The sequence below is a fragment of the Ursus maritimus genome, unplaced genomic scaffold, assembly GCF_017311325.1.
Source record: "Ursus maritimus isolate PB19 unplaced genomic scaffold, ASM1731132v1 scaffold_11, whole genome shotgun sequence".
NCBI lineage: Eukaryota > Metazoa > Chordata > Mammalia > Carnivora > Ursidae > Ursus > Ursus maritimus.
The window spans coordinates 15,675,650-15,688,988 of record NW_024423453.1 but is presented as its reverse complement, the minus strand read 5'-3'; positions in this window follow the sequence as shown (position 1 = coordinate 15,688,988).

The following is a 13,339-nucleotide window of genomic DNA, read 5'->3' as shown; positions in this document are numbered from 1 at the left end:
TTTTTTTCAGTCTCAGAATTTACCTCCATTTACTACTGCTTCTTTTTTGGAATGTCTTTTATCTAGGTTTTGATGATGGATCAAAAAGCCATCTTTGATATTCTTACTTTCTGTAGGGTCTTTCCCTTACTCTATCACTGACATTCTAATTGTAGGCCTTCCCTAAAACTGGCCCACTTATATTTTGGCTTTACACTCCTGCTAAATGAGCTCATTTATTTGTAAAGCCTTAGTCTTTGACAATTCGCCAGTCTCTTCCTTTACCATCATTTCTTTTCTGAACTCTAGGTCTCTATTTTTTTCTTAAGAAAAAAAAAATGCTTTACTGAGTGAAAATATACAACAAATTCCAGAGGGCATGGTTTTCAGGCCACTCCATCACCCCATTAGCAATAGGAACACAGACCACTCAGTCACCACACATTCTCCTACCTCAGGGAAGAAGTGCATTAGTTAACATCTGCTCTGAATGCTGCTGGGGAACAGGGCAGGAGGAAGGAGTGTCTGGGAATTCCATCCTTTCACTCTTTCCTTCTTTCCTGGCCTGTTATAGTAGAATCTGATTGTCTCAGGATGTAGAATTCCTGGTTGGGGGCAAAGAAATAGCAAAAAAATCTCTACATGGATATTTCCTTGGAGACTTGAGCTCAGAGAGTCTAAACCTAAACGTATCTTCATTTGGAACCTCACCTCTGCTTCTATCTGAAGCACCACTATCTTCTTAGTTACCCAGACCCAAGCCTCTGTTCTTTTAACTCTATACCCAATTTCTAAATCCTAGTGATTCTGCCTCCCCAGGGACATTAAGACCCAGTCTGTCCTTTCCATACCCAAAAACCTCATTTCTCATCTTTTCTCTACCTCCTCTCTTGTATTTCTAAAGCACTCTTTACAGCGCTGCCAGAATTATCATAACCACAGTTCAGGTGACCTTACTGCTCACCTCAGAAATTTGCATTGGGGCTCCCACCAGCCAAAACTGGAACAATTTCGGCATCAAAATAAACAACGATGTGAATAACTTAGAATTCATTGAATAAGAGTTCATGTTTATTCTAATATAAATAGATAAATAAATGTACAAGGAAGAAAAAGCTCTTCCATGCAGTAATAAATGTAGAAGGAGTAATGAAATTAAAAATTCACCATTTGGCACCTTCCATAGCAATAACTGTTTCAGGCAAGAAATTACTGGTCAAAGTTTGATGAGAAAGAGGATATTAACAGTCCCCAGATAAGATATTTATTAACAAAGGGAAAATATAGAAAATTGATAGTAGAAAAACCTGGTAGATACTATCTTACTAAGTGCTCAAGGTTAACATTGCCCACAATTAAATAAGTAGACATTATGTATCTCCCAATACAATGCACCAAGAAAGGGCCAAACACCACTCTGTGATATTCCTGCCCAAAAAACATAGTGTGACTCTAATCATGAGGAAATATCAAAATCTACAAACTGATGTTCTTCAAAATAAATGGCATGGACTTTTCCAAAGTATCAAGGTAATTGGACTGGAAATTCAAGATTAAGGAGACTAAAGAGAGGAAAAACAAACAACAGTTTGTGCTCCTAGAAGGAATCTTATATCAGAGTTATTTTTCTTTTCCTATAAAGGATATTTGTAAGACAACTGGTAAGATTTGAATGAGCTCCATAAATCAAAGTTAATTTCCTGGCTTAACTGTATCAAAGTTAATTTCCTGATTTTGATGACTGTGCTGTGGTTATGTGGAGAATGCCCTTGGTTTTAGGAAATAGACACTGAAGTATTTAGTGATAAAGGAGCATCATGTCTACAACTTACTTTCAAGTGATGCAAAAAAACACAATTATATCTATTCATGTATCTATATCTATTTGTACAAAAAATGATAAAGCACATGTAAAATGTTAACTTTTGAAGAATATGGGTGAAGAATACAGGGAAATTTGTTTTTGTAGTATTTTTACAACTTTTCTGTAAATCTTAAACCATTTCAAATGAAAATTCAAAGTCTTCAGTGGCAGGATAAATTACAAAATGCTTTGTATACCATTAGGAAGGCTCCATGGCCTGGTATAAATTTTAACAAAGGCAAGTTAAGCAGTCTCTGCCGTACCCATTCTCTCTACTCTTAAATGATTACTGCCTTGGGAGAGGTTTCCCTGACTGATAGCTTAGTAGAGAATCCGTCCTAATATATTTCCAGTAGGTGTAATAGTGATGGTCATGATGATGAAATAAACCACCTTACAACTATACCCTCGAGACTTGCTTAGTGTAGTATATGTGTGTTTTGCCTTTTCTCTTGACAAACTTATTAATAACTATAATATACACGAGAAATTACAGCCTAATGGCTAACTGGTCTTAGTACTCAATGTAATATTTGGGAAAGAAACTATATACCCTATTTACAACTGCTGAAGGAGTTCAATTCTGGGCTATCAGCACTAACACGAGGAAGGGAGAAGGGACCTTATGCCAAAATTTAGGCTGTTTCAAAAATTAACTGGGTTTTGGAATATGATTATATATTTATATTTGATATGGGGTTGATTAATTTTTAGAATTCATACAAAAAGAGAAAATAATGAATACCATGGGCCAACCCAGTAATATTTGGGAAACTGACCAAATTTGCCATCTTGCTCCTGATTAAATCTTCCGGGGAACTTACTTCCTGCTGAGAACAGAGGACTCTCTTCCAGGTTATTGTAAGTTTACCTACCATTAACAAACTGATTTTGAAACAGAAGAGGTAAGCATATGAGTTTCTAAAGCTTTCTCTGTATAGACGGTAAGCAGAGCAGATATCGTCTGTAAATATATTTTTTTTTAATTTTAAGGAGAAATCACTATTAAGGTATAATAGGAGGGTGGTATTTTTTTCTCCAGCTGATGTTATTTTTATTTTCCTTAGTCACAAAATCACCAAGGGGTATAATACTCGTGGTAAGTATTATGGCTGGGGTCAGGCTAAGAATAAGTCTCATCACGGTGCTGTTGGAAGAGACAAGTATCCTGCAGGTGACACACTTCAGCTTTGAGGAGAGCTTGAGACAGCAAAGTGGAGCTGTCTGATTAGTGGTGAGGAGGAGGTGCTCGTGTCAGCTGTACTCGAGAGGCTGCATCTGTGGATTTTGCACTTACCACACTTCCATAATTGAAGCTTTTTACAATTGAATTGAAGCTAAGAAGACTGGCAGACCCAAAAAGATTTAAAAAACACAAATATATATACTTTTTGTGTGTCTAAAAAGTAAAGAGATATCTAATAGTTGAGTCTTGTTTTGTTTTGTTTCGTTTTTTTGAGATGGTGAAAGGATCTGGATTCAAGATGCAAAATACTGGCCCTACAAGCTCTGTAATTTGGGGCAAGTCATTTCACCTTTTAGAGCAGAGATCAAATGTTTCTGTAAAGAGCCAGTTGGAAAATGTTTTCAGCTTTGTAGGATACACTTTCTGATGCAACTACTCAACTGTGCTGTTGTATGAAAGCGGCCACAGGACAATCTTTAATAAATAAGCATGGTTGTCTTCCAGTAACACTTTAGTAATGAACACTGAAATTTGAATTTCATATAATTTTCACATGTCACATAACATTTCACATGAAATATTCTTCCCCCATCCACTTTTTTAAAGGTCAAATGGGCTTTATTAAGCTCTTCATGAATCAGGCAGCCCCACTTAGCAAGCAGAGGGAAGCTCCCACAAACTTTCAAATTCTAAAGGAGAATCACCAGTAGAGGAGGAGAGCTAATGCTAAGTACTAATTATATGTCAGGTTAAGTCCTTTAAAGTGCTGGTCCATTTAACCCTCAAAATAACCCTATAAATAGATATTGTTTTTCAGATGACAAAACTGAAGCACAGAGGAATTAAATAATTTTGTCAAGGTCTGAATCTGGGAAATGGGAGAACCAGGATTCAAACCAGATTTACCCTTATGGAAGTTTCCCAGTTTGACCTGGATGCTCTGCTCCAGTGTCCATATCACTGAATTGGACTCAGATCAGTAAAGGCATGGAGCCAGCCCAACTGCAGTCAACGGGCAGATCGGGATGTACTGTATGGTGACTAATATAACAAAATAAAAATTATAAAAAACAAACAAACAAAAAGGGCAGATCATAGTGTGTGCTTGATGGTGTGTCCATATACATGAAGAGACTGTTTGTGCCAGTATGGTACCAACTTCTAGGCTTTGGTGTTCAATCAACACATTATATAGACTTCTCTAGGATGTAGGTCTATATATAGATACATACTTGCCTTTTATAAAAACTTTGGTGGAAGAAAAGGAGGCAACCTTTATCAACTAATTAGCTGGGTGCAAGTCATCATGTCTCTGGGTCTCAGTTTGGACATTTATGAATGAATATGTAACAAAAATGCTTTCTGTATACACACATATGTGTATGTATATACACGTCTATATATACATGCATGCAAATATACACATACAAAATACATATAATACATGTGTACACATGTATGTATGTATTATGCGTATATGTGTGTATGCACACACACATATACATCATAAGCTTTGATTTTAAGAAATCTAGTTAAGTGGTAAAACCCATATGTAAACACCTATAATATAAGGCAGTATACCAAAAGTACTATATGAATTCAGAGGTATAAAAGGAAATTAACCCATGTTTATTTACCAACTACTCTATGCCAGATGTTTTTACATAAACAATTATTTCATTTCATCTTACAACAACCCTATTAGGTAGGTGTTTTCCCCATTAGATATATGACAAAACTGTGGCAGAAGATAATTAAGCTTAATGGAACAGAAGCTCAAGTCCTTGTTTATCAACATTCAAAAACCATGTTATTTCTATATGAACTCTTATGATATGTTTTGTGGTGAAGATAGCACTTCTGCTGGATTTGGAAAGAAGGAAAGAAAGCCAGGGCTTTGTAAGGGACAGAATGAAAAACAGAAGAGATAGACATTTCCAGAGTAAAACAAAAATGGGATAAAGGTAGAAAACCAAATATGGTGACCACAAAAAAATAGCAGACATATTAGCTAAAGTGTAAAAAGCATACAAGATAATAGGGGAAGTAATGTGGAGGGCCTCAAATAGCAAATCAAGAAGTTTGTAGCTGATACAAGACATTTTATAATGATAGCTAAACATATACCTCTCCTGAAGGAATCTGCAGATGAATAGCCCTTATTAGGTGGGCAACAGATAGGTTGACTTTTATCAGTTGTCCTTACTGAAACCCGGTTAAGAGAGAGGGTGCTATAGTAATAAGTCAGTAGGGTCATGAGGAGTAAACTGGGGCTGCCCCTGGCAAACCAGGAGGTAGGGTTACCTCAGGAATGAGACTACATGACCCAGCCCCTGGCTATACCTAACTCCCATCTCAAGTATCAGTAGGTCTGGGGTCTCTGTTCAAGGCCAAGGGAGAAAAGCATATATATATATAAAATGAAAATCCAAATAGATAGATAGGTAGATAGATAGATAGATAGATAGATGATAGATAGATATAGATTCTAACAAATTAAGAAGAGATAACAATGGAGATCAAGTTTTAATGTAGAGGTCCAGTAATTCTCAAGGTACAAGGCTCTCTAGTAAAACTGGATTAGAGAAACCCTCAGATCTGAAGCTAAAATTGAGCTTTCCCCTAGATTGAAGGTGATTGACTCCTTGGGAAGGCTAGGTCTGATTAACTCTGATGCAGGCATAAAACTGGAACTAAAACATGTAGGTCTAGCTACGTGCATTGGTTTGCTTGTGACAAGGTTCAGGACATACTACCCTGAAATATGGCACCCTGACATATTGAATATTTTTTAAACTGAAGGAATTTGAAAACAACACATACAGGAAGGACTTTCTGACCTTCCCCCAAAGTGGTCATAAAAACTTTGTGTAAGAGGTGCCCTCTGATACCCAGAGAAAAGGAGCATCCTTATCTTTGAAGACACAGAGGGACACAGAAAAGAATCTAAACAAACAGGCCTTGCTGTTTCCCCCAGTTTATGACACTTAGTTCAAACCCTTGTCCTATCATATCTTTCTACAACTTTTCACTTTGCATGAAACCCAGCACAAAAATACTGAGATTTAACCACCTCCTTAGGTCTTCATTTTCTTTTCTTTTTTTTTTAATCTTTATTTTTTTAAAGATTTTATTTATTTATTTGAGAGAGAGAGACAGAGAGCACAAGCGGAGGGGGGTGGGTCAGAGGGAGAAGAGAAGCAGACTCCCCACTGAGTGGGAAGCCTGACATGGGGCTCCATTCCACAACCCTGAGATCATGACCTGAGCCAAAGTCAGATGCTTAACCAATTGAGCCACACAGGTGCCCCAAGGTCTTCATTTTCTTATGAAGGCTCCTGTGTCAAATAAAACACGTTAAATATGTATGTTTTTCTCTTATGAATGTGTCTTTTGTTACAGGGGTCCACCCAAGAACTTAGAAAGGCAGAGGAAAAAGATATTTTCCTCCTCTAAACCTGCTTCATGGAGATTGTATATATAAGGCAAGCCTGGCTCCTCAAGTGCTGCTGATAGGGAAGGAGGGGAAGAGAGACAAGAAGGAAGGGGAGGACAAAGGGAGGAGAAGAGGAAGGAAGAGGCAGAAGAGGGGAGGGGTAGAGAAAAGAGAGTGGATGGTGGGGGAGGAAAAGGGGAGGGAGAGAAAGAACCAAGGTGCAGAGTGTTTAGGGAGCAAATGATCCTTACTACTGATAAGATGGCCCAAAGAAGCCAAGTTCTTTATAGTCTCACTGATGATGTAAGTCTTTAGACACCCACCCAATGACGAGAGAGTTAAAGAATAGAGAAGATCTATAAGTATTGGTTCCTATACTCTCTCACCTCTGGAGACAAATAGAGACCAATCCTAAAGCAAGATAAGAAGGGGAAATGTAGGGAAATATTCCTTCTAGAAATGAACGACAAATGATGAATAGCTTGAATCTTCTTTTTTTTTTTCAGGGACTTTGAAACTGTGGAACTGAGACTCTGTTGCAGATAGTGGTTGCCCATGAACTTGGGAGATCAGGCAGAATTGGTCCTGGCATGGTACAGGTTCAAGCTATGAATAAGAAAGGGAAACCACGTGAGGGGGGTAACACAGTGGCTGACGTGTGAAGATAAGCAGAGAAACCAGGAGGGAGAGAAAGATAGGAGAGCAGCTCAATTTGAGAGTTGCCTTGACTCACGTCTAAGGGCCTTAGCTCATGAAGTCTTTTCCAGATCCCTACATGCACATACCTTTCAGCCTTTATTACTAAAAGAGTACCTTCTAGAATATTATTTAGCAGAACAATTGCATCCTCAAAGCAGAGGGGTGGCACAAGTAGTTGCTTGCAGGATTAATTAATTAATTAATTAATTTTTTATAATAATATTTTTTATTATGTTAGTCACTATACAGTACATCCCTAGTTTTTGATGTGAAGTTCCATGATTCATTACTTGCATATAACACCCAGTGCACCATGCAATACATGCCCTCCTTAATACCCATCACCAGCCTATCCCATTCCCCCAACCCCCTCCCCTCTGAAGCCCTCAGTTTGTTTCCCAGAGTCCATAGTCTCTCATGGTTCATTTCCCCTTCTGTTTACCCCCCCTTCTTCTTCCCTTTCTTCTCCTACCGATCTTCCTACTTCTTACATTCCATAAATGAGTGAAACCATATGATAATTGTCTTTCTCTGCTTGACGTATTTCACTTAGCGGGATTAATTTAAAGCCAACTGAATGAGTTGGATATCAGAGAGACTGGAAGCGTAGACACAATTTAAAAGGTTGGCTTAGGTGTGAAGACTAAGACCTGAACTAGGTCTTTATCTATTATGATTTAAAGAGGAAATGATTTGATATGGTTAAAAGAAATTTGGTTTCACCCATGATGGGATTTTGGATACCACAGAAAGAAAAAAGTCAACAATTGGCTAGTGATTTGAACACAGATTAACTACAGAATATTGGAACCAGAAACACCAAAAAGACAATTCATTGTGAAGAGGTAGTACAGGAATTCAGTTTAATTTTAACCATTATGAGCTTGAAATGCCAGTGGAATGTCCATCCATCTTTGGCATTTGGTCTCTACAGAGAAAGGGAGCGTAGTATGAAACTTTGGTATTTACTAAGGTGGTAGTTGACTGTGGGGCAAAGACCGCAAGCTAGCAGCTTGTCCCAGCAGTCCTAATCAAAGGACAGTGGTTTTGTTTGGCAAAAAAATTAAATTAAAATTTTTTTAAATTTAAAAAGGGTTCTTGAATTTTAAATTTTAATGCTCTTTGTAGGGTATGACCTCTATAATAGGTCCCAGGACACATAACTTCCTATTATCTTATACCTGGTTCTATTAAAACACTGGTTACTGAAAACAAGGGAGGAAGAATAATCAAGTGTATTGATTAAGAAAGTGAGCTCTGGCCCCAGATGACGTGCCCTGGAATCTCTAGCCAGTCATCAGGAGAACTGTGACCTCCAGCAAGTTTTTTAACTTTTTTTAAGTAAGCTCCATGTCCAACGTGGGGCTTGAACTCATGACTCTAAAATTGAGAGTTGCATGCTCTATTGACTGAGCCAGCCAGGTGCCCCATTATGTAACTTCCTTTTTTTTTTTTTTTAAGATTTTATTTATTTATTTGATAGAGAGAAAGACAGCCAGTGAGAGAGGGGACACAAGCAAGGGGAGTGGGAGAGGAAGAGGCAGGCTCCCAGCAGAGGAGTCTGATGTGGGGCTCGATCCCAGGACCCTAGGATCACACACTGAGCCGAAGGCAGACACTTAACAACTGAGCCACCCAGGCACCCCCCATTATTAAACTTCTAAGGGAAGGTACAAGGAACACTACCTGGTTCTTAGTAAATGCTCAATGAGATATTAGCTATTCTCACTTTTAGGGTTTGTTCCTCAAATCAAGGAAGAGAATCTTGGATTTTTTTTTCTTGTTTACTATATTCCCTATGTACCATTTATCCCCATGACTTATTCATTCCATAACTGGAAGCCTGTATCTCCCACTCTCCTTCACCCATTTGGCCCATCCCCCACCCCTCCCCTCTGGCACCCATCTGTTTGTTCTCTGTATTTATGGGTCTATTTCTGCTTTTTTTTATTATTATTATTTAGATTCTACATATAAGTGAAATCATGTGGTATTTATCTTTCTCTGTTTGACCTATTTCACTTAGCATTATATCCCCTAGGTCTATCCACATTGTTGCAAATGGCAAGATCTTTTTTTTTTTTTTTTACATTTTATTTTCATTATGATAAGTGTACTCTTTAATCCCCATCCCCTATTTCTCCCATCCCCTGACCTACCCCTCTCTAGTAACCATCAGTTTGTTTTCTATAGTTAAGAGCCTGTTTCTTGGTCTCACTCTTTTTCCTTTGCTTGTTTTGTTTGCTCTCTTTCATGGTTTGTTGGCCTTCTTTAGTGATATACTTGGATCCCTTTATTTTTTGCATATCTGTTATCTATTTGTAGTTTCATACTCTCACTGTTGGTCTGCCTTTCTACTCAAAGAGTCCCCTTTAATATTTCTTGTAGAACTGGTTTAATGGTCATGAACTCCTTCAGTTTTTGTTTGTCTGAGGAAGTCTTCATTTCTCTTTCTATTCTGAATGATAACCTTGCTGGATAGAGTACTCTTGGCTGCAGATTTTTCCCTTTCAGCACTCTGAATATGCCACACCACTCTCTTCTGGCCTGCAAATTTTCTGCCGAAATATCCACTGATAGCCTTATGAAGTTTCCCTTGTATGTAACAGTCTTCTTTTGTTGCTTTCAAATTTTTTTATCAGTACTCTTTGTCATTTTAATTACTATGTGTCTTGGTGTGGCTCTCCTTGGGTTGAATTTTTTTGGGATCTCTGCATCCTGGATCTGGTTATCTGTTTCCTGCCCCAGATTAGAGAAGTTTCAGCTATTATTTCTTCAAATAAATTTTCTGCCTCTTTCTTTCTTTCTTTCTTTCTTTCTTTCTTTCTTTCTTTCTTTCTTTCTTTCTTCTTCTTCTGAGAACCCTATAATGTGGATGTTATTATGCTTGATGGGAGGGTCTTGTTCTTTTTGTAGCTGGATAATATTCCATCATAAACACACACACATACACACACACACACACACACACACTTCTTTATCCATTCATCTGGTGATGGACACTTGCATTGCTTCCATATCTTGACTATTATGATTAATACTACAATAAACATAGGGGTGCATATATCTTTTCACATTAGTGTTTTTATTTTCTTCAGATGAATACTCCATAGTGGAATATGATCATATCGTATTTCTATTTTTAATTTGAGGAAATGCCATACTGTTTTCCTGAGTTGCTGCACCAAATTACTTTCCCACCAACAGTGTACAAGTGTTCCTTTTTCTCCACATCTTCACCAACACTTGTTATTTCTTGTCTTTTTGACAAGGTATTTCTTAAATAGAGGTTGACAGCAGACAGAGAGGCACATCAGAAATGGCAAGGAGGAGGGCTAGGACCTGTGCAGAATGGAGAAGTTGGTCGACAAACATGCAGGGTTATCAGAGTACATATGGCAGTAGGACATTGAAAAGTTCATACTGAATGACCCATGTCAGGCAGGAAAAATTCTTATTCTACCCTCTTTGGTTTATATTGGAGGGCTGCAAATTAAACTGACAAAAGATTAATGAAAGACAAGTTTTCATTACCTAGGTGTGGAAGTTCACAGAAAAATGTGTATCAAGGAGATGGTTAGAATTTGGGGCTTATAGGTTATCTTAACAGAGGAAAGGGAAGGGAGAAGAGAAACCAAATAATTTTTAGGAAAGATGAATGGACCATTAGAAGAATAGATAGGAGATAATAATAGTTTTAAGACGATGTCTATTTAGGTGTGGTGTGTGACTTCTCTCCGGTTATAAGAGTCAATCTTCCCTTACTCTGGGAAACTCCTAGGAAGGGGATTTAGGACAACTGAGTTCTTTGGGGAGGCTCTGCTTTTAGGCAGATAAGGAAATTCAGAAAAAAAGCCTATTTCAACTATCTTCCACAAAATAATTTTTATGTCACAGACATATTCTAGACCACTTCACATGCATTTTATAAAGAAAACATTTTTAAAAGAACCCTGGATAGTGATAAAAGGAGAAAACTGAGGTCTTTAACATTTTTAACAGTTAATATGAAGAGTTAACTGGTTACTAGATGATCCCTAAACTGTATTCTAGAGCCATTGCAATATTAATAGTGGCTAAGTGAACATGTCATGCCATGATTCTGCCTTTATTCTATGTAAATTTCAATGGATGAAAAAGCAATGCATAGTAGGCAGTAGACATTTGATCAAGAAGACAGGGAGATAGAAGATGAGATATTAATGTTCAAGAGAAAAGGACATGGACCCCGGAGAGTAAAACCTTCTCAGCCACAAGCTAGAAAGCTATTAATAAGTAAAACCAAACTCAGAAAGCAGTGTGTCATCAGGAGGAAGGAAACTGCAATGAAGGAGCTGGGAAAGATTTCTCAAGAGAAAGAAAAAGATTTGAGAGTTCTCTTTTCGAGACAACATTTCAAATATTCTTTTAACCCCACCTTATTGCCACAATTATTTTTTTTATTTCAAAGTTTGTTGCCTCCAGGCCAAATTATAGGGCAAAACAGGTCTCATTTGCATTTTCATTATCCTCCATAGATTCTGCCTTTCAGCCAGTTAACTTCTCAGCCAGTTCCCAACCTTTTGGTTACGGGAGCTATTTTTTTTTTTTTTTTACAAAGTAATCCAACTAGATGTCCTCCTCTTCTTCTGTGTCTTGCAAGAGTTCTATATTTGACTGTTTTGGTTGTTGATTTCTTTTACCCATTTCATGCCTTCCATGCTCTAGTGTGCTCTCTCATGACACACCTCAAACACGGAGCTCTCCTGTTTCCTTTCTCCTCCCCCTGATATTTTCCTGTTTTGCTCACTACACAGCAGAGCTGCTTACTCTTCTCTTTCTCTTTGTCAATTCCCTATTCTCATAATGGCAGTTGTCCAAAAAGTCCTTTACAGCCTGCCACTTTATTTATACATGTGACTGCAAACAAGCTAAACAAAGAACTAACTCTACGAGAGCTGAGGCCACAGATGTGAACAAAGGCAGCTTGAAGAGTAGAAGAAATTGAATCCAAATCTTTGATTAGGTTTGAAGGCATCTAGTAAATTATACTTAAAATATCAAATGCATGCCCTGCCAAGGAGCTGACAGAGGTGGAAGGTTGAGTGCAATATTTCTGCCACCATCAACATCTCTGTACATTCAAAAGTTCTATTCAGCTTAGTCCTTTTCCCCAACTCTGTTGACCTTGGACAGAAGGCTGTTTCACCATGGGCTGCGGGCTTCCCAATCCAGTGATGAGAAGTGGACTCTTGAGAAAAGTAACCAAACACGTTCACAACGTCAATGATCTCGGCATGAGCCTTTTCCCTTGGGTGTAACTTTCCAAGCAGTTCACATTTTTCTCATGGTTTCAGGAAACAAACAGATTCAATCATGTTTATTTCCTGGGTAATATTCCAGCTTCATGGGAAATGGGAAGGAAGAAATGCAGGATTTTGCTCAATGTGGCTGTAACTTTCAGAATAAGAAAAAAAAAGAATAGGTTCTTCCTAAGACTGTATGCCACTTTGGTAAGATAGTCAAGTGATCTTAAGCTGGCCTAAGAAGTATTATTTTTATACTACATATTGTCAGGCATATTCTGTGAATAATATGCATTCTTTTTAGGAAACGTTTTACATGAAAGTGTAAAATTCCTCAGTCTGTTTGGAAAAATATGAACACTAATAAATACCTGAAAACCAGTTCTCTGTTTTCTTCTCTCATTATTTCTGATTATCTATCAAGGTCAACCTCTGATATAACATTAGTTTCACATGGTGGGGGAAAAATAAAATCAAACAGATTAATTAACTCATGCTTTATGGAGTTAGTCAGTGCCTTTTAGACAGCCAATCTTAATTCATTCAAACAAAAGACCACAATAAAAAACTCATGATACAGAAGTCAATATAGAGAATGTGGATAATTGTATGAACAGAAGATTAAGTGGAAAATGAGTTAGTGAGAGAAGAGAGAGAATGCCAGGGTGAGGCATGCAGATCATTTGAGCCAGTTTTTCATGGTGTTACAACTCAGTCCGTGGCAAAAATTCAATTTCTTTTGGTTGGTTTTTATTTTTTAATCCTTATTATTTGTTAGAAACATCAATATATTTTGGATGTAAGACTCTGAAGGAATATATATTCTTTCTACTTCATCTTATTAAAATGAGAAAGATATGTGTTAAAACAATATTTAAGTTGTTCCAAAA